Genomic DNA, 19850 nt, shown 5'->3' with positions numbered 1-19850 from the left:
AGACCCTGGCCGGGAGGCTGGGCCATGTGTGTCACTGGTCATGAAGCTGGAGCAGATAGATCACCAGACCCAGAGAATGAATTCAAAACACATGCCCTGAGGATAGAAGACTATTTGTGGCTCTTTAATTTATGGGGATATCATAACAGTTAGACACGTTACACAGTTAAAGTTTTCTGGTGAATAACAAAGTACATATCTATCAAGGATCCTAGGAAATTACAGAAAAGTTTAAGGAAGGAAACAAAAACCACGTATCCCACTACTGACACATTTTACATTTTGGATTTTTCACTTTCTTGACAGTTGCTTTCCTTGGCTTTCATGATACCGTGGACTCCCCCGCCTCTTTCCGCCCTTCCCACCTCTGACCTCACTCCTACATTCTCCTTTTCATCTTTTTTCCTTGGTTTCGTTCTTAAGTGATAGTATTCCTTAGCCCTCTGCCCTGTGTATTCACTTCTCACTGTCCTGCTCTCCCATGGATAATGTCCTTTGTGCCAGACTTCTGTCCTAAGCTCCAGATTCAATTATCCAAGTGTCCACACCACCTCTAGTTGAATGGCTCTCAAAAACCTTAAAGTTAACACATCCAGTAACTGATTTCATTATCCTCACCCCCAAACTTGCTCCCCTGTATTCCACATCTGAGTCACCCTTTACCGGGGTGCCCGACTCTTCCCTCTCCCTCCCTAACTAGTCTATCGCCAAATCCAGCAATTCATCCTCCCATGTATCTCTTAAATCTGTTGCCTTCTCTCCATCTTCCCTGCTACCATCAGAGCAGGGCCACCATCAAAACTTTCTGCGCTGCTGGGCCAGCTTTGAAACACCTTTTGCTCTCCAGCCTTGCCTCTCCACAGTTCTCGATCTTCGGGACAGCCAGGGTTACCTTTCAAAAACTGGAAATATGCTCTGCCATTCTTCTGCTTAAAACCTTTGATCATATCCCCTCACCAGATACTCTCATCTGTGACACTTTCTCCTGCAGATTCTGCTTTTGATCATACTGAGCTTCATTCACTTCTCTAGTAATTCACCATCTCGTCCATTTATTCAGTAAGCATTTTTATTGAATATCTACCATGGCAAATGCTAGGCTCTGGCAACATGCTCCAAGGAGAATGGGGAAGGGGTCAAGATACACCTGGGACTGGGCTCCCCTGGAAGGCTGTAATGGCTCTGTCTTTGGGAAAATCTGGGCCAGGATCACGCAGTTCATTACTTTGTGTGCTAGATGGCAGGACTAGTACATACTGTGCCTAGTACAGTGCATGTGGAAGGCGTGCAGTAAGTACTACTACAGCTTGCATTTCTGCAGGGCTTTGAAGGATGATTCCTCCTTGGAAGGACTATGTGGGAAGCACATTGTGCAGAGGGAGGGACGTCTGATTTCTTCATCAAAAATTAAGTGTGTCTGAGGTTTGTCAGTTTGGTTTTGTGTTAGCTTTATACTTAAAATGACTGTGGATAGGGCTGTATTTTCATGTAATACAATAAATCCCTTTTGTGACATTCCATCACAATTTGGGATTTTCAGAGTTGGGAAATCCCTGTGGAGCCTGGACGTAGAGTGTTGTTTCTGGATATACTAGTGACTTATGAGTTAGAAGAGTTGCATATATAGTAGCCATGTCCCCTGCTTCATCTTGGGTTTGTTTTGCATCATACTGGCCAGATAAACTAAACAAAATGATAAAGGGTAGAAACGGCCCTCCATTAGTGAAGTCAATGTTTGTGTAAATGTTAATCCCTAGGAAATAGAATGTTATTCACTCCTCAGTCCTACAGATCCACTTTCTGACCCTCATTCTACCGCCTTGATGTTTTTCATATATTTTTTCTTTTCATGGGGGAAGCTTGTACTTCAAAGAGACAGATACATCTTGTTGCCTAATCTCAGAATACAATAAAATCTTTTGGTGGTGTTTGTGATTTCTGAAAAGTTTGTTGAAATGTTCAGATGGTTTACTTTCATATAGAGACAGAATAGATCACATTGACTGGATACTTAAGCCTTTACAGAATGTTTGGAATTGTTGGATGCCTTCTCTGTTTTCTTTCTCACTGTCTGCACCTCCCAGGCAATCATCACTACCCAGTACCAGATAACTGACATTATCAGTGACTGAAATCAACATGGAGACTCCTCAGAAAACCTGTTTTTCATAAACCTTTGGAGAGTTGCAAAGGACCATAAATACCACGTTCCCTCATTTTTCCGTTGTTAAAAAAAAAAAAAAGTACAAAGTAATAAGGCTTGTGATTTTTTTTTTTAATGTAAAAATACAGAAGTACATGCAGTAAAAATGTAATTTTCCCTTCAATCTCTCACCCCATTCTGTTCCAAAAGTGTAATCACAGTTAATGGTAAAATAAGCATCTTTCTATGCACTTAGATGCAGATAAAAATGTTTTTTTAGATGCAATACATATGATTTACTCCCTCTCTTTATTTTTTTTTTGTTTTTTTTGTTTTTTTTTTTGCGGTACGCGGGCCTGTCACTGTTGTGGCCTCTCCCGTTGCGGAGCACAGGCTCTGGACACGCAGGCTCAGCGACCATGGCTCACGGGCCCAGCCGCTCCGCGGCATGTGGGATCTTCCCAGACCGGGGCACGAACCCGCGTCCCTTGCATCGGCAGGCGGACTCTCAACCACTGCGCCACCAGGGAAGCCCCTCCCTCTCTTTATTTTAACCTGACAATAAATCTTAGATCTGTGTATCAGAATGTGTAGCCATGCCTCATTCTTTTTAATAGTTACATAGTATCTGTTGTAAGGATGCACACTAATATGTCTTACCACTTTCTGCTGACATTTGAGTTATTTTTCAGTATTTTTTGCTGTTACTAATTCTACTGCAGGAAGCATCTTTATGTATACATCTTCAGACACAGGTGTGCTGGTATTTCTAACAGAGTAATAGAGTTGCATTTTATGCATTTAACTTAGTAGAACTCAATCATAATATGCTCTTACATAATTAAAAATGTAAAATTTTATTTTGTCTATGTGTTCTTTATGATATATGTACCTCGGTAAGTAAATTTATATTTATGTATACTATTAGGCATGTTTGAATTAATGAATTACATACACTTGGACAATTTAAGGGATATTTAAGGATTTTTTTTCCATATGCTGTTTAAAAATTTACTCTAGGGCTTCCCTCGTGGCTCAGTGGTTGAGAGTCTGCCTGCCGATGCAGGGGACACGGGTTCGTGCCCCGGTCCGGGAGGATCCCACATGCCGCGGAGCGGCTGGACCCGTGAGCCATGGCCGCTGAGCCTGCGCGTCCGGAGCCTGTGCTCCGCGACGGGAGAGGCCACAGCAGTGAGAGGCCCGCGTACCGCAAAAAAAAAAAAAAAAAAAATTTTAACTCTGGAACACGAGTAGTATAATGTAGAGATCACTAGAATTGGAATTTTGGAAGAAAAGGTTATGTGCACTTAACTTTTTGATAGGTAATGCTGGATTTCTCTCTAAAAAGACTTATTAATATACTGTTGGTTTCTTCACCTCTCTAACATCAGATAATTGTCTCTCTTCCTTTGCAGTCATTGGCTGGGAAAAAGGCATTTCATCATTTTAATTTGTATTTTTATTACTGAAGTTGAACATTTTCACATGTTCACTGGTTTTCAGCTTTTAAGCAGCTTGGTTAGTAGTCCTCTCTTAGCCACGGTTTTGCTTTCTGTGGCTTGTTATGGTCAACTGTGGACCAAACATTAAATGGAAAATTCCAGAAATAAACAACTCATCAGTTTTAAATCGCACACTGCTCTGAGTAGTGTGATGAAATCTTGTGCCATCCGACTCTGTCCTGCCCAGAATGTGAATCCTTCCTTTGTCCAGTCTATCCATGTTGTACATGTACCCACCAGTTAGGATAGGAAGAAACATACATAGTATTGAATCCATGGTTTCAGGCATCCACTGGGGGGCATAGAACATGCCCCCTGCAGATAATGGGGGGACTATTGTATTTATATTCTTAATTTTTCTATTAAGGTATTGATTTCTAGGCACTCTTTATATATCATAAACATTGTTTCGTGTATGTACTTTCTAAAGTATTTTGGAAATATTTTCCCTAGTTTTTTGCTTGTCTTTTAAGGATAGGCTCAAACTGTTATTATTTGAAACAAACCCTAGAATAACAAACTTCAATAAGTTGGCCAGACAAGATAAACACAAAATCGCAAGGCTTTTTTTTTTAACCTACCAGCATAGGAAAGCAGTACTAATCAAACTAGAAAACAAAATTTAAAAAAATACATTCTTGGCAACAGTAAAAACAAATTTGAAAGAACTACCTGAAGAATACTGTATTCCAAAGGACATAAAAACCTGAATAAATGGAGATAAAGACTATATTCCTGAATGGGTATCATAAAGTTATCAGTTTCCTCCAAATTAATTTATAAATTAAATATAATTCCAATAAAAATTTCAAAGTAATTTTAAAATAATTTGACAAACTGGTTCTAAAGTTCAGTGGGGCTTATAAATGTATGGACAGCCAAGAAAATTTTGAAAAAGGAGAACTATGAAGGGGGACTTTCCTCACCAGATACCAAAATCCATTTCAAAACGGTTTTAAAAAATCTTTAAATAGTGCAACATTTTAGTTGAAAGAGACAAATCACTAAATGAGGACACTGAAGTCCAGAAAGGTGAAACGACCAGCTAAAAGTCATAGCGCTAGCTAGGGACATTTTTTCATGAAGTCTAAAAGTATTTCTCAGTTTTTAATCTGATTGCATGCTGTTCTAACTTTTAGCAAAACTCCATTTAGGGATTTCTTGTTTTGCCATTTAAAAAAGTAGTTTAAGGAAAATATGCATTCAAAGAATCTACTTGCTGGACATTTCACAGAGCTTGAATAGGGGTTAGAAAAGGAAGATGCTCATACAAGTCAGCCAAGTCCATGTGTGTTTCATGTTCTGGTGTTTTTCCCAGTGGACGTGGCTGAATAGTTTAGGGGTGAAGGGTGGTGGTGGACGGTGAGGAGAGTCCTGGGGCATATCTAGGAACAGGAGGTAGGAATGGTTTAGAAACTTGGAATCAATTGACAGGCTGGTTAGTATTTTATTGACATTGTAAGTTAAAAATTTTAAATATTGATCTGTTAGTCACGAGAATGGCCGATTTTAATTTAGTCCCCCCTATGCTTTAAATGTGTGCTGAGCTGTGAAGACGAGTAAAAGGTGCACGGATGGGAAGGGGGTGTTTAGAATTTGTAGTTACTTGTATGAAAATTTGGCTTGATTTTTTTGTTTTATTTTTTTGAGTGTGGCTGGTCAGCTGCAGAACCTTCTGTTGAAGGAACTGATAGCATCTAGGGTGGGGCTAAGAGCAGAATGGTGTTTAATCACATACTGACCAGCTTCCTGACACTAAGAGAATTATCACCAGGCAGCAGCTACCAGGCTAATTTAACTTTAGTTCTGGACAGGCACATCTGCAGTAATCATTAAAGTAGAATTTCTTCAAGCAAATGTAGGCATTACTTGGCTTCCTCTTTCTGGCGATGTTTTCATGAATCCTCTACAGTGTTTTTGTCGTTGGTGTGCGCATATATGTCTTTCCCATTAAAAGCTCTTTAAAGTACAAATGTCATATGCAAATACTATATTTAGTATTCTTCAATTTGAACATACAACATCAATAGATGACTTCTAGAAGTTTTCTATGTACCTACTCTGTGCCAAGCATTGCAGTGCCCTCAGGTGGCTTGTGGGCTACTAGGTGGAAAGTAGTAAACTGAGGTTAGAAAAGGTTAGTTGCTGTAACAGATAAGAGAAATCACTGGGTAGGATATTGAGGAAAGCTGCTTAGAAGCAGTAGCATTTGGGCTGGGATGTGTCGGATTATCTACTGTTATTTTATACACAAACCTGGGCTTTGTTGAGGTATGAGTTCCATAGCACTTCCTTTTGTAGGAACTTAATGTACAAGAGAAACCCAAATGTCTGTTTCTGACACATTTAGACATCTGAGGGTAGATTTTGGAAATCCTTCTAGTTGGGCTCATTGCCATAATTTTTTATTATGTAAGCTAACACACAAGAAGTTGCAGAAGAAATACATCCAAAATGCACCTTCTTGAAGTGGAAAGATCACATTCTTAGAGGTATTGAATGGATGTGTTTTGCTGAAACAAAATCCCATTTTCAATTTCTGTGTGTCTACTCTTTTTTGTTTGTTTGTGTTTTGTGGTGCGGGCCTCTCACTGTTGTGGCCTCTCCTGTTGCGGAGCACAGGGCTCTGGATGCGCAGGCTCAGCGGCCATGGCTCACGGGCCCAGCCGCTCCACAGCATGTGGGATCTTCCCAGACCGGGGCACGAACCCGTGTCCCCTGCATCGGCAGGCGGACTCTCAGCCACCGCGCCACCAGGGAAGCCCTCTGTGTGTCTACTCTTTATGCTAGAGGAACTCGTTAAATAGGGAATCATTTGACTGCGTTCGTGCATCCATTGATTTCCACTATCCAGACTAGGGATGAAAAGGAGGACCTGGCCCAAAGGCCTCAGAGCAGTTGAAATAAATGTATATTATAGTGTCCATGCCCCAGACCTTCATTGCTGTGTTAATATCAGAGCTGTTCAACCTCACTTCCAGTCTCTTTGCTCTTGAACTGAATCGCCATGGGCTTTGCTACCTGGTGTCCCAGCCGAGCCCTCCAACTTTCTGTCCACCAGTGTCTTACCAGGGCTTTTAAAATTCTTACCCGGACTAGAGATCCAGACCCTCGAACATCTGTACTGTTTGTCCCTTATCTTTTTGTTCTGTGTTTCCGTCACCTTGCGGGTATTTATAAGTCACCAGTTCTGCTTTTGTTGGAAGACCTGTGTGGCAGGGCTGGGCATCGCTTTCCTCTTTGTGTATATAGGGTCTGGTTGCCTAGCTACCTCGGAGGAAGGACGGAGTGAGGAAGGGTCTGGAAGGGGAAGCCTGGAGAGGTCTGAGTTAGACTCACTCTGCTTGTTTTCCAGTGTGGGCGGAGCTCCAAGGGGCCCAGGGAAAATCTATTGCTGGGAAACAGCCACTTCCCTTCCATTTCTTCTTTACTCTCTTTCCCTCTACTTCTTTCTTCTCTTTTTAGTTCTTCATTTCAGCTTCTAGCTCAGGCCCACGGGTGCTCACGGGGACCAAAGAATCTGCGGAGTCCATCGCGTCGAGGGGTGGGAACTTCCTGGAAGAATATCTTCGCTTTTCAGAGACCAGCCTCATGGGGCAGCTGAGAAGAAGGGCGTCCTGGTGGAGAGGTTTACATTCAGAAAATTTAGATGAGCTTTCCACTTCTTCAGAGTGCCTTGAGATTTGGAGTGGGCCAGTGTAGGTTTTGAATCCTGGTTTCTTATCCTGGCCTTGTCACTTATGAGCTGTGTTACCTTGGGCAAGTTACTTGACTTCTCTGAGGCTATGTCTTCCTGTGTAAATTGGGAATAACAAAATCTGCCCCATAGGGTTGCATAATACAAATTGTAGCAATAGTAATAGAGAGTATGCCTCATTAGAATGTAAATATGTGCTCAACAAGTACAAAGCTGCTATTATTATTATTTATTTGGAAGGGGGTTATCATTGAGAAGTGGGATGAGGACAGGTTATGGAGACATCAGCCAATAAGCCCAGCTTTTGTGACAGAAAATTTAATTAAAAATCACTTACTTCGGGTTCAGTTAGGTTAGATGCATAACTAGGTTCATGGTGTGTTTCTTCTCTTGGCTGGTGACCTTTAACCTTTCTAAACCATAGTTTCTTCATCTATTTTTAAGAAAATGATGGTAATATCTACTTCATGGAACTGTAAGGTGATCTTGTGTGTAAAACGTGGCAGAGTGTCTGGCACAGAGCTTGTCCTAGAAAGGATCTTATTTTTAATTCTTAGTAAACTTTAAGGTAAAAGAGCAATTAATGCTACAGTAACAATATCATCATACTCTCTGTCCCTGGAAACATGGTTGTTTCCAAAATTTTTGACACTCCTGCAATATGTTTCTGGAGAAAACATACATACCCAACAAGAGCGTTAGCCCATAATTAAGTAATAACACTACTCTGTTATTACTTGGGTAGAAATTTGTTTTCCTTCAAAAGTTAAGGCTTACTCCTCAATATATTGCAGTGGATAAAAACATGAATCCTACTCTCTCAGTAGTCTCTGCTCCTGGGATTTAAAGACGTATATGTAGAGTAATTTTAATTTCTTTATCACCAACACCTAGCACAGCGATTAACATGTGGTCGTAGCTCAATAAATGTCTCTGTAACTTAGATTGATTTTCCGATTTCTAAATGTTTCTTTTTACAAATAGTTTTTGTTGCATGGAGACTTAAAGTATTTGCACTTGTAGTGGTTATTTTGGTGTTTTATTTCACAGTGAACAGTGGGCATGTTAACCTGGATATTGGCATGTTACCAAACGCGGCTTTTCTTTCTCAGTTTTATTGAAACAGCTAGTTTCCTTCACCAAGGAATTTTGGTAAGATTTAGTGTATTCATCAGACACTAGTTGCCAGACGCTGTTCTAAACGTCTTACGAACGTTAACTTACTGAGTTCTCATAACAATCCTATGAGGAAATACAACTATGATCCCCATTTTATAGGTAAAGAAACCACAGAGAGGGCAGGTAACTTGCCCGAGCTTGCACAGCTTCGTGAGAAGGCTGGCATCGAACCCAGGGAGCTGTTGACTCCAGCACCGCTCTTCTTTTTTATTTTTTTTAATTAAAAAAATTTTTTTTGCGGTACGCGGGCCTCTCACTGCTGTGGCCTCTCCCGTTGCGGAGCACAGGCTCCGGACGCGCAGGCTCAGCGGCCACGGCTCACGGGCCCAGCCGCTCTGCGGCATGTGGGATCTTCCCGGACCCGGGCATGAACCCATGTCCCCTGCATCAGCAGGCGGACTCTCAACCACTGCGCCACCAGGGAAGCCCCCAGCACCGCTTTTCTTAAACACCACTCTGCTCCTTGCTGCCCAGCATCTGAGTGCCCAAAGGCGTGTCTCCCTTTCTGTGTCTTTCATGAAAAGTTGCTTCTATTCCCTTGGCCTGTGCACTGCTTTAAAGAAAGCAGCATGGAGCGGAACAGAAATAGAATAAATGCTGACAATGGAAGAATCGTGATATGTTGAAACGCTGGTGATGTAAGATGTGACCATGATGACAGATGCTGGGTTAGCAATGTTCACATTCCACCAGGGGACCCCGTCGCCAGTCTGCAAATAAGCTTTCTTGTGTTCAGATTCCTTGGTGATTATTATTCCTCAGGGGGCAGTCATCCTTTTAATCTTGTGGTAGAAAATTAAGAGCGAGTCTCACTGAGGTGTGGTTTATTTTTAAGTTTTCTTTTAAATATTAGTTTAGAGAAGTTAATTAAGTACCTGGCCTGTGAATCCAGCTTCTTGGGTTTCTTCAGAGAGCAGGTTTTCTTAGGAGAATTAGATTACAAGTTGGAGAGTTTCTACCTTATCGGTAAATCATGAACATTTGGGGTCCTGAATAGGTGGCAGGCTTGCACAATAGGACCTGAATAAAGTTAGGCAAACATAACTATCTCAGATCTTAAAGGCCTTTTGAACAGAGCCTTAAGCTAAAGTGTTTGTCAGCGTTTCAAGTAAGGCCCAAGAGGCCAGGCGTACTTTCTCATTTTGCTTGCACTGATTTTCTTTCTTTCTTTTTTTTTTTTTTTTTGTGGTGCGCGGGCGTCTCACTGTTGTGGCCTCTCCCGTCGCGGAGCACAGGCTCTGGACGCGCAGGCTCAGCAGCCATGGCTCACGGGCCCAGCCGCTCCGCGGCATGTGGGATCTTCCCGGACCGGGGCACGAACCCGTGTCCCCTGCATCGGCAGGCGGACTCTCAACCACTGCGCCCCCAGGGAAGCCCTGATTTTCTTTTTTAACTTATGGTGTCTTAGGGTTGCCCCAGGTGTTATAAGTTGCAGGGAGGTCTGGACTGCTTGAAAGCAGTGATTGTTGATTTTGGGGGTCATTGATCCCTTTGAGGATCTGGTGAAACCTGTGGGTACTCTCCCCAGAAAACACACACAGACATGCACAGACACACACACACCCCTTTGTTCACAACCCCTTAAGGGCCACAGACCGTATTTGGAAATTCATCATGGGAGCCACTTACGCCCCTCCCCTTACGTGTGCCATGTTTTGCCTTCCTGGCTCTAGAATTCAGCGAACTGGTTAGTTGATCACACATACATTTTTGCTTGCACCCCAGGACCATTTGTTTTTTAAAGTCTTCCTGTCTCTGGGAAGTGAATCTCAGAAGGGAAGAAAAAACATGCCTTCAAACTCCACCCGATACTATCCCTGTAGGAGACAACTGTCAAGTGGACCCTGCTTTCTAGCCACCATTAGCCCGGTAGGAACTGAGGCAGAAAGGGGTTCAGTGAGCGAGCCTGGAAACTCTCCCCGTTCCTGCCGTGCCCTCTGTCCCCTCACGCCACACTGGATTCCCTGCGCTCACTCACCTTTATGTACCTTGGCACATGTTGTTCTCCACCTGGAATGCCCTTCCATCCTTCCTGCACCCCAGGAATGTGTGCTCATCTTTCAGGGCCCAGCTCAAGTGGAAGTCTTGCTGAACTCCCCCAGCAGGCCCCTCTCTCCACTGCGTTGCCATAGCAGTTTTTAAAGGCCTGGGTTACAGCACACACATGATATGTTGTAATTATTTTTTATATGTTTGGCAGGCTCCACCGCCTGTAAACCAAGCACTTGTCTTAATCATCTTGATCACCCCGAACGGTGTTAGGTGCTGGGTATGTTTGCCATCCAGCGTCTAAACAGGTAGCCTGTGGGGTTAGGATGCCGGAATTCAGATTCTGACTTTGTGACCTTGTGAGGAAATGACTTCCGTCTCTTTGTGCCTCTGTTTCCACATCTGCAGGCTTCTGGGGGAGGGTGGACAGAGAGACGTGAATCAATGCATATCGTGTCTGGCACACAATAGTCAGCAAGTGCTAAACATCATGATTAATCATAACATTAAGCAGTAATGTTATTGAGTGAATGAAAAACTCTAAGTAATCCAGCCATAATTGGAGATAACATTTCAAGAAATTGAGTCGATTCTGTATTGTCCAAATTTAAGTACCAGCACAGATCAAATAAATCAATCTAACATTGGTAGGGCACCCCAAGAGGCTTGGTAGGACACCGTACTTTCAGTCTACCACCCATCTCTTTGTATTAATGTTAACTGTGATCTGTGAAAGGGCTTTAAAGCACTTAGAAGTAGGTACTGTGGGAGACTTCAGAGGACGAACTTATGGTTACCAGGGTGAAAGCAGGGGAGGGAGGGATAGACTGGGAGTTTGGGATTGACATGTACACACTACTACATTTTAAACAGATAACCAACAGATAACCCTGTATAGCACAGGGAACTTGACTCGATATTCTGTAATAACCTAAATGGGAAAAGAATTTGAAAAAGAATGGTTACTTGTATGCGTATAACTGAGTCACTTTGCTGTACACCTGTAACTAACACATCATTGTTAATCAACTGTACTCCAATATAAAATAAAAATTAAAAAAAAGGAGATACTGTGGGAATATAAGACTTTTTTTCTTTTAAGGAAATGCACACTTTTAATATATAGTTTAAATGTGTTCACAACCTTGTGTTTCTCACATCACTTTCAGAGCAGCCCTAGTAGGCTTTGGGAAATGGAGGGAGTCACCACCATGTTTAGCCCCACCAGTAACATTCAGCCCTGTGGGAATTCATAAGTAACAATCACAAAAGCATTGGCTTCTGCTTCTAAGACAGGTCAAAGGTGGTGAGAAAAAAATGTCATTGGAGTTTTTTCCTGTGTGTGTTTTATTTGTAGGTAGGATGGAGACATGATGCTAAAGTCATAAATGTAATAATCCTGTTTTAGAATTGGAAGGAACGTTGCTAGTCTAGGCTTTTCTCCTTTCAGAAGTAAGGAAACTGAGGTCCAAAAAAGTGGCTTGATTTGCCATATAACATTGTGTCTTGATGTGGGATGGGTCTATGCCATCGGCCCTCACGTGGAGTCACATGGATGGCCATGTGGCTGGCGCGGGGTGAGGGGCTGCTGGAGTGCCTATGCTGTCTGTGCAGGACTGCCTTTCTGCCTTTGAGCACACACCTTGCTTCTAGAAAGCCTTCCTGGACTCCCCAGGCAGTATCTTCTCTGTGCTTTCAAAACTAAATTATGCCTATATTAAAAGCTGTGAAATCCAGGCCTCCTGGAAGGGTATTTAGTTTTCCCTTTTAAAAAAGCAGAACAATTAAGCAAATGACAGTGTTGCAAGCCTTAACTGCATCATCCAGTGATTGATACACATGTCCCCCAGTTTTTGTAGTGAAATACAAAAAGTTTATAATCTTATTTCTAGTCAAAGTTTAATCAGTTATAGTAGGTCTCAATACATCCTTAGCAATTGGGGCCTCAGGTTACCCAGCAAGATCCCTTTCATTAACTTCTTGAAGTTGTTTTCCTTCATGTTTTGGCTTCTTGGTGTCTACATAGTTTCTAAACTCAGCAGCCCAATAAGTGGTACTATTATCTCCAGGTTTCCGTGCTTTAAAAAGTGGTATACATTTGCTGTTGTTTCCTGTTTCAAAATGTAGGTCAATTTGTGAATTTTAAACTATTTTTAAAGTGAAAGAGGGGGAGGGGAAAGTGCTTTTAGAAGAAATTGAATCACAGTAATTTGTAAATTAAATGCCCTATCCCTAGTAATTTGATTCATAGAACAATATTTTTGTTTGTAACTGTTTGGTTATATAATCTACACACAAACTTGGCAAATTTAAAAAATATGAAATCGCACACGTCCCTTTGCCACTGTTGGCAGTATAGAGAGAATCATACTCATTGCTCTATACCTGTAGTATTTCTATAAGAAACAACAAGTTGCATGCCTTGATCATTCTCTGCTTTACGTGGAATAAGATATTTGAGAGGTGAAAACAAAGAAGAGGCTTATGGTGTATATCCCTGAAATGCACTTGTTTGGCGCATTTTTCAGATCTTATAAAGAGAACTAATCTTTTGGTGAGTTGTTGAATAACTTTTGACCCATTCCCCCAAAGTACATTACAAAGTATGTCATATCAATGAACAGAAATGCAATAATGACAGCATTTTTTAAAAATATAGTTTATTTGAATAGAACTTAAAGTAATGAATTAAAAACAAAGAAACAACCACTACCACAACAAAAACACAGAATGATTCCCATCCACACATGCAGCATTTTCTCCCACTCTTTTTTTTTTTTTTTTGGCGGTAGGCGGGCCTCTCACTGTTGCGGCCTCTCCCGTTGTGGAGCACAGGCTCTGGACGCGCAGGCTCAGCGGCCATGGCTCACGGGCCCAGCCGCTCCGCGGCATGTGGGATCTTCCCGGACTGGGGCACGAACTCGTGTCCCTTGCATCGGCAGGCCGACTCTCAACCACTGCGCCACCAGGGAAGCCCTCTCCCACGCTTTTAAACCACCTCACGTTTCCCAAGCACCAGAAATCCATATTTTCTTTTATTTTTTGGTCAATAAAGGTAAGAGCAGGCAGAGAGACTCTGTTCAACCTCAGCCCGGAAAGGCACACAGCAGTTAGATAATTTACCATATGCATATTAGTGGTGCAAGACCTAATTCTTGTCCCTTACAGTAATGCCACTGATGTGCTCTGGTACCCAACACAAGCAACAAAGCAGTACTTTTCATTGACTAATGGATTTAAGTTTTTTGTGTTTTGGGCTTTTTTCCCCTGGTTTTCCTGGAGACACTGTATTCAAGATGTAGTTTAATAGGGACCGATTAATTCACTGCAATTGTTAAATTGGTATTCTCGATATTCCTTTTCTATTAATGAATGCTGGGATTGCAGCCTGACACTGTTGCCTCATAAGGGTTATTCCAAGGCACACGATGTACTGTTATGTAGATTCCCATGCAGTTGTGAGAAATAATACAGAGAGATCCCCATGTACCCTACATCTAGTTTCTCCCAGTGATACATCTTGCATAACTGCAGTATAAAATCTTGACATCTCAACCAAAAAACTGACATTGCTCTAATCCAGTGACCTGATTCAGACTTTACCAGTTATACTTGTTGTGTGTTTATATTTAGTTTTCTAACTTTTATCACACATGTAGGTAGGTATGAACACAGTCAAAATATAAAACGGTTCTATCCCCATAATACCTCCTGCTACAAAATGACAGCATTTAAAAAATTAGTGGTATTTAAGTGTTATATGAAGAGACTAGTGTTTGATTTCTTGGTAGCTATCTCAGTTACTAATTGGAGAAGGTAGAATAATCATGCAACAATCCTTTTATACATGTCTGAGATACTCTCATGTCTGGATATCTTTGAGAGACACGTACTAACACCCTATTAGTAGTTTCTCCTAAAGGCCAAAATTATAGCCTCTGCCTCATCTTCATTTACTTTTCTTGAGATACGGGTGAAAGTGCTATGAATTTTAAAAATACCTATCTCTTATAGTTCACTTACTCCAAAAAGATATATTAAGTGTCTACCATGTGCTTGGCACTGTGCAAGCTGCTGAAATTTAAAGACAAATAAAAAGGCCATTTTCTTAGTGAAAATGATGAAAAGTAAAGCAGATGATGAAAATGCGGGAGGATAAGTATTTGTGGGTATGATTTACTTTTTTTAATGAACACTTTTTTTTTTTTCCTCCGTTGCACCGGGTCTTAGTTGCAGCTCTCAGGCTCATTTGGGATCTAGTTCCCTGACCAGGGATGGAACACAGGCCCCCTGCATTGGGAGTGTGGAGTCTTATCCACTGTGCCACCAGGGAAGTCCCTATGATTTACTTGTTTGTTTGTTTGTTTGCGGTACGCGGGCCTCTCGCTGTTGTGGCCTCTCCCGTTGCGGAGCAACAGGCTCCGGACAAGCAGGCTCAGCGGCCATGGCTCACGGGCCCAGCCGCTCTGCGGCATGTGGGATCTTCCCGGACCGGGGCACGAACCCGTGTCCCCTGCATCGGCAGGCGGACTCTCAACCACTGCGCCACCAGGGAAGCCCCCTGTGATTTACTTTTAATATATAAGTGAAAGTGGTTTTAAAATGAGCAAGGCCTACTCCATTCATCTCATCTCTCTTCTCTCATTGAATAAGGGTGCTTATCAGTATACGTATTACTGATCATACAGTTCTATTGTCAAGAAAAGAATTTAAAAATTTTTTAACATCCCAAAGATCACTTTTCTTTAGAACCAAACTTTAATTTGACAGATTAGCCTATAGTTGTTGAAACTGACTCTCTGGTCAAAAAGTAATGATTTTTAGGCTTCCCTGGTGGCGCAGTGGTTGAGAGTCCGCCTGCCGATTCAGGGGACACGGGTTTGTGCCCCGGTCCGGGAGGATCCCACATGCTGCGGAATGGCTGGGCCCGTGAGCCATGGCCGCTGAGCCTGCGCGTCCGGAGCCTGTTGCTCCGCAACGGGAGAGGCCACAACAGCGAGAGGCCCGCGTACCGCAAAAACAAGAAAGTAATGATTTTTCACTCCTTTGATGAGGGTGTCCTCAGTCTTTGGTTAGATGAAAAACTGTAGACAAGTTAGCCCTGCATCTCATTTGCATTATTATTATTATTATTAATTTTTACCCTTAAGCAAGAAATCTTCACCAGGACCTCTGATCTGGTGCTGACAGTACTGACTACAGAGGTGCTCATGACTTCTTTTGATGTCCCTTGAGGATGTTGGTGCCAAGGGCTACTTAAACCCTCCTTGGAGTGAAATGTTTTTTATCCATTGAGGAGTGTTGCCTTAACTTGTGTCTCTTACCTGTTTTGCATTCCTATCACCCACACCACTTCCTTTGCGCCTATGACTGCGATGAGTACGTCCATGAAGGTAGTTATATTAAAAGCAGAGGGTAATATTAAAATCAGATAGGCTTCATTAATAGAGCGTGAGAGTGTGGTTTGCATATTAGTCATATGACTAACAGTTTAAGTTCAGGGTAATAGCTATTGTAATAAAAACAAACACAGGGCTTTCCTGGTGGCGCAGTGGTTGAGAGTCCGCCTGCCGATTGCAAGGGACGCGGGTTCGTGCCCCGGTCTGGGAAGATCCCAAATGCCGCGGAGCGGCTGCCCCCGTGAGCCATGGCCGCTGAGCCTGCGCGTCCGGAGCCTGTGCTCCGCAACGGGAGAGGCCACAGCAGTGAGAGGCCCGCGTACCGCAAAAAAAAAAAAAAAAAAAAAAAAACCCAAAAACCCCAAACACGGCTTCTGGCTCATTCGTAACATAGCGGTAGTTTCAGTTATTTGTTACTATTCGTGGCTTTATTCTTGTTATAACAAGGCAAAGAGTAAATAAATGGGGAAAAAATCCTTACACAATTGTTTTCTATCTGGCTATATTGCAACATAGGAAAACAACAAAAGAAGAACCCTTTAGCCTAGACATTCCATTGACTCAAGAAAAATCACACAAGCTCTGAAGACAGCTTTTATTTGGAGAGAGAGAGACTTTTCTGGAGGCTTCCCATGCGGATTGTTCAATAGGAATCCAATGCACGCTTCTGCTCCTCTAAAATGATGATGTCTTTTGCCTAAGAATAGACCCTTCTTTCAGTATAGAAACCAGATAAGCTGTCCTACAGTGATCCAAATAGCTAGCGGCCTCATCCCCACCCAACCCCCAAACTTGAATAACAACCCAGCAATATAATTTTACCGTTTAAAACTTGGCTGACCCAAACATGAACTTTCAAAGAAAACAAGAGTCATTACTAAAAGAGATTCCATTTCTTTCCGGGGCCTAATTTAAGATGACTTTCCAGAACTTTGAAAAAACTTATTCTTCCAATGGCCACTTAATTGTGAAACAAAATAAACACCCACAAGGGAGGCAAAATACAGAGTTCTCTTATGTTTGGATTTTTAAATATTTTTTTTTGGGGGGGGAGTGAGTTTTTTATTTCTGGGGTTGTCATACATTGTTTGGAATGATTTATCAGGTTCCATCCAATCCTGTGAATTTTAAGGGCGATGATTTATGAATAACTTTAATTCAGTAAGACTTCATTTCTTAAAATTTGCCCTGTTAAGCTTCTCATAATACCTCTCTATTCTATGTGCCCTGGTTATTCAGAGCCAGTGAGTGATGGTGTCAGCACTCCTAAGCCTGGTGGGCCTGGCTTCTAAGCCCTTGCTTGTTGCAGTGAACCAGACCACTTTTTATTGTGTATGCCTTTCCGAACACTTGGGAACGTCCTAGAGAACTGCAACAGCTCTGAGGAGCTGCAAGACAGCATTTAAAGTGGCACAGCAGAGAGTGCACAGGCTTTGAAGTCAGACAGGCCTGGGTTTAAATCCAGACTCTGCACTTTGAGGTGTTGTCTTTGGGCATCATGAGCCTCATGGGTAAATCGGGTGATTCTATCCGCCGTAGCAGGATCATTGAGATGAGTACATGAGAGATTGTATGCATAGGATTGAATCAACTAAGTGTAGCCGGAGTTTATGAAATGATAGCTATTCTTATTATAATTGAGTCATTATTATTATCAACTTGACCTAGAACGCCCGTGTTCTGATTTGCCGTGGTATACATAAGACTTGTCATTGTACCCATGTTATCTGAGAGATGACTTCCAAGTGTGGGTTACTTCAAGAATAAAGTAGCTGAGCAGTCATGAGTCTCAGGTGGTCCTAAACCAATGCAGTGACTTCTTTCTGTGAGGTGAGTGAGCCCATATTTTGTTTGTGGTTTTAAAAAGGAAAAGGGAAAAAACTCTTTATAGAGTCCTGCATCCTCACTTTTCTAAGCAGTGAAATGAGGGAGCTACACTGGATGGTCTGTAAGTTACCTTCTAACTCTGAAATTCTGTGATTGGTACTAAACCCAGTACTAGAACTCTGGGAGCTTTTAGTTTCCTCAACTCTTAGGAAATCAGGTGTATCAGGGGTTATTACATGAGAGTTGGAGGTAAGGGAGTTACTATCAGTGGTCTCTTCTGTTCACTAAGAACAGAAAAAAAGAACTTTGTGTTGCATTCTACCAGATTTTCAAAAATAATAATTCCTCATCTCACACACACACACACACACACACACACACACTATCACACAATTTAGTTCTCCAAGTGTAAGCTTTCTGTTTGTGAGCAGTTTATGGAATTTCATTTAAGCAGCTCCTAAGGAGGGCTCTTGTGGGACAGGGAAAGGAAGACCTCTCTGTCCTTAAGGAATTTACAATCTAAGCAAGGCTGAAAATGAAGAAGATCCTAAAACATGTTTCTAAAGGACACATGTCCAAAGAAGACACATATCTATACCATCCAAGTGGTTGCTAACTCCTTGTGAAGGCGCCAAGCTGGAACACATGCTCTCTGGCCGTCTTTTTAGGTGCATTGCTTTTTTAAAAATAATTTTTTATTGAAGTATAGTCGGTGTACAATGTTCTGTTAGCTTCAGGTATACAGCACAGTGATTGTTTTATACATATAATTATATAGACACACGTATTCTTTTTCAGATTCTTTCCCCATGTAGGTTATTACAAAATATTGAGTATAGTTCCCTGTGCTATATAGCAGGTCCTTGTTTATCTGTTTTAGATATAATAGCGTGTATATGTTACTCCCAAATTCCTAATTTATCCATCCCCCCCACCTTTCCCCTATGGTAGCCATAAGTTTGTTTTCTGTTTGTAAGTCATTTTGTAAATAAGTTAATTTGTATCATTTTTTCTAGATTGCACATATAAGTGATACCATATGATATTTGTCTATCTCTGTCTGACTACCTTAACTTAGTATAATCTCTAGATCCATGTTGCTGCAAATGGCATTATTTCATTCTTTTTTATGGCTGAGTAGTATTCGTGTGTGTGTGTGCGTGCATGTACGTGTACGTACCACATCTTCTCTTTCCATTCATCTGTCGATGGACATTTAGGTTGCTTCCATGTCTTGGCTATTGTAAATACTGCTGCAGTGAACGTGTATCTGCAGGGCACATGTATCCTTTCGAGTTATGGTTTTCTCTGGATATAAGGTGCATAGCTTTTTGATTTACTTAATTCTTTCATAAATTTCATAGACCTTTCTAATTGAGTAGTACTAGTACTTTATGGTACATGACTTTCTAAATTCAAAGTCTTTGCTGTAACTTGGAATTCTGTTCATGTCAGTAATCCTTATGGGACAGTGAGTACTGTGTTGATGATATACACAGATTAAAGAGACAGCAGCCAATGGGGATATGTGCACAGTCTGTGTGGTTGTGTGTTTGTGGTGGTGGAGTGATGAGTTAGGGAAGACTGTATCAGGAATAATCTTGAAGAGGTTTCAAAGGTAAGTTGGTGACTGGGAGAAAAACAGTCTTTGGTTAGATTATTTAAGTCAGCGATATATTGATTCAAGATAGAAAAAATGTTTGGAATATGGATAAATTCAGGGAAGGAGCAACAATTTTTCTGACATTTCCTTAAGTCCTTATTTGGAATTTAGTTATTTCCAATAATTATCCCCATTTTTCTTTTGAAGAAAATAATTGTTCATAGTGAAACAGACTGCCTTGGAGGATAGAAAGCTCCTGGTACCAGAAGATGTGTAGAGGTTCGGAAAAGTAATTACTCCAGGTTTTCTTTTCACTTTTCTGAACACTTTAAACATTTCCTGCTGCCAGGAGCTTTCTATTCTCCAAGGTAGCCCATTTTAATAGGGACAGTTTCCGTGGTTCTGCGCTCCTAGAACTGTGACTTCCATGCTCAGTACTATTCCTGCCTAGTTGGATGACAACATAATTAAGCTACTCCTTGTACAGGGCAGCTGTAAATATTTTAAATGT

The 19850-nt window shown here is 41.6% G+C and overlaps 1 protein-coding gene across 4 annotated transcripts in view; it reads left to right on the top strand.

Moving 5' to 3' along the window:
- The window catches only part of RBPMS (RNA binding protein, mRNA processing factor), a 187341-nt gene that overhangs the window by 21479 nt on the left and 146012 nt on the right, over positions 1-19850 (top strand). The gene's annotated exons all lie outside the window — the stretch shown is intronic.

This window comes from Stenella coeruleoalba (genome assembly GCF_951394435.1).
Source record: "Stenella coeruleoalba genome assembly, chromosome: 21".
NCBI classification, from domain to species: Eukaryota; Metazoa; Chordata; class Mammalia; order Artiodactyla; family Delphinidae; genus Stenella; species Stenella coeruleoalba.
This window is presented reverse-complemented; position numbering and strand designations above follow the sequence as displayed.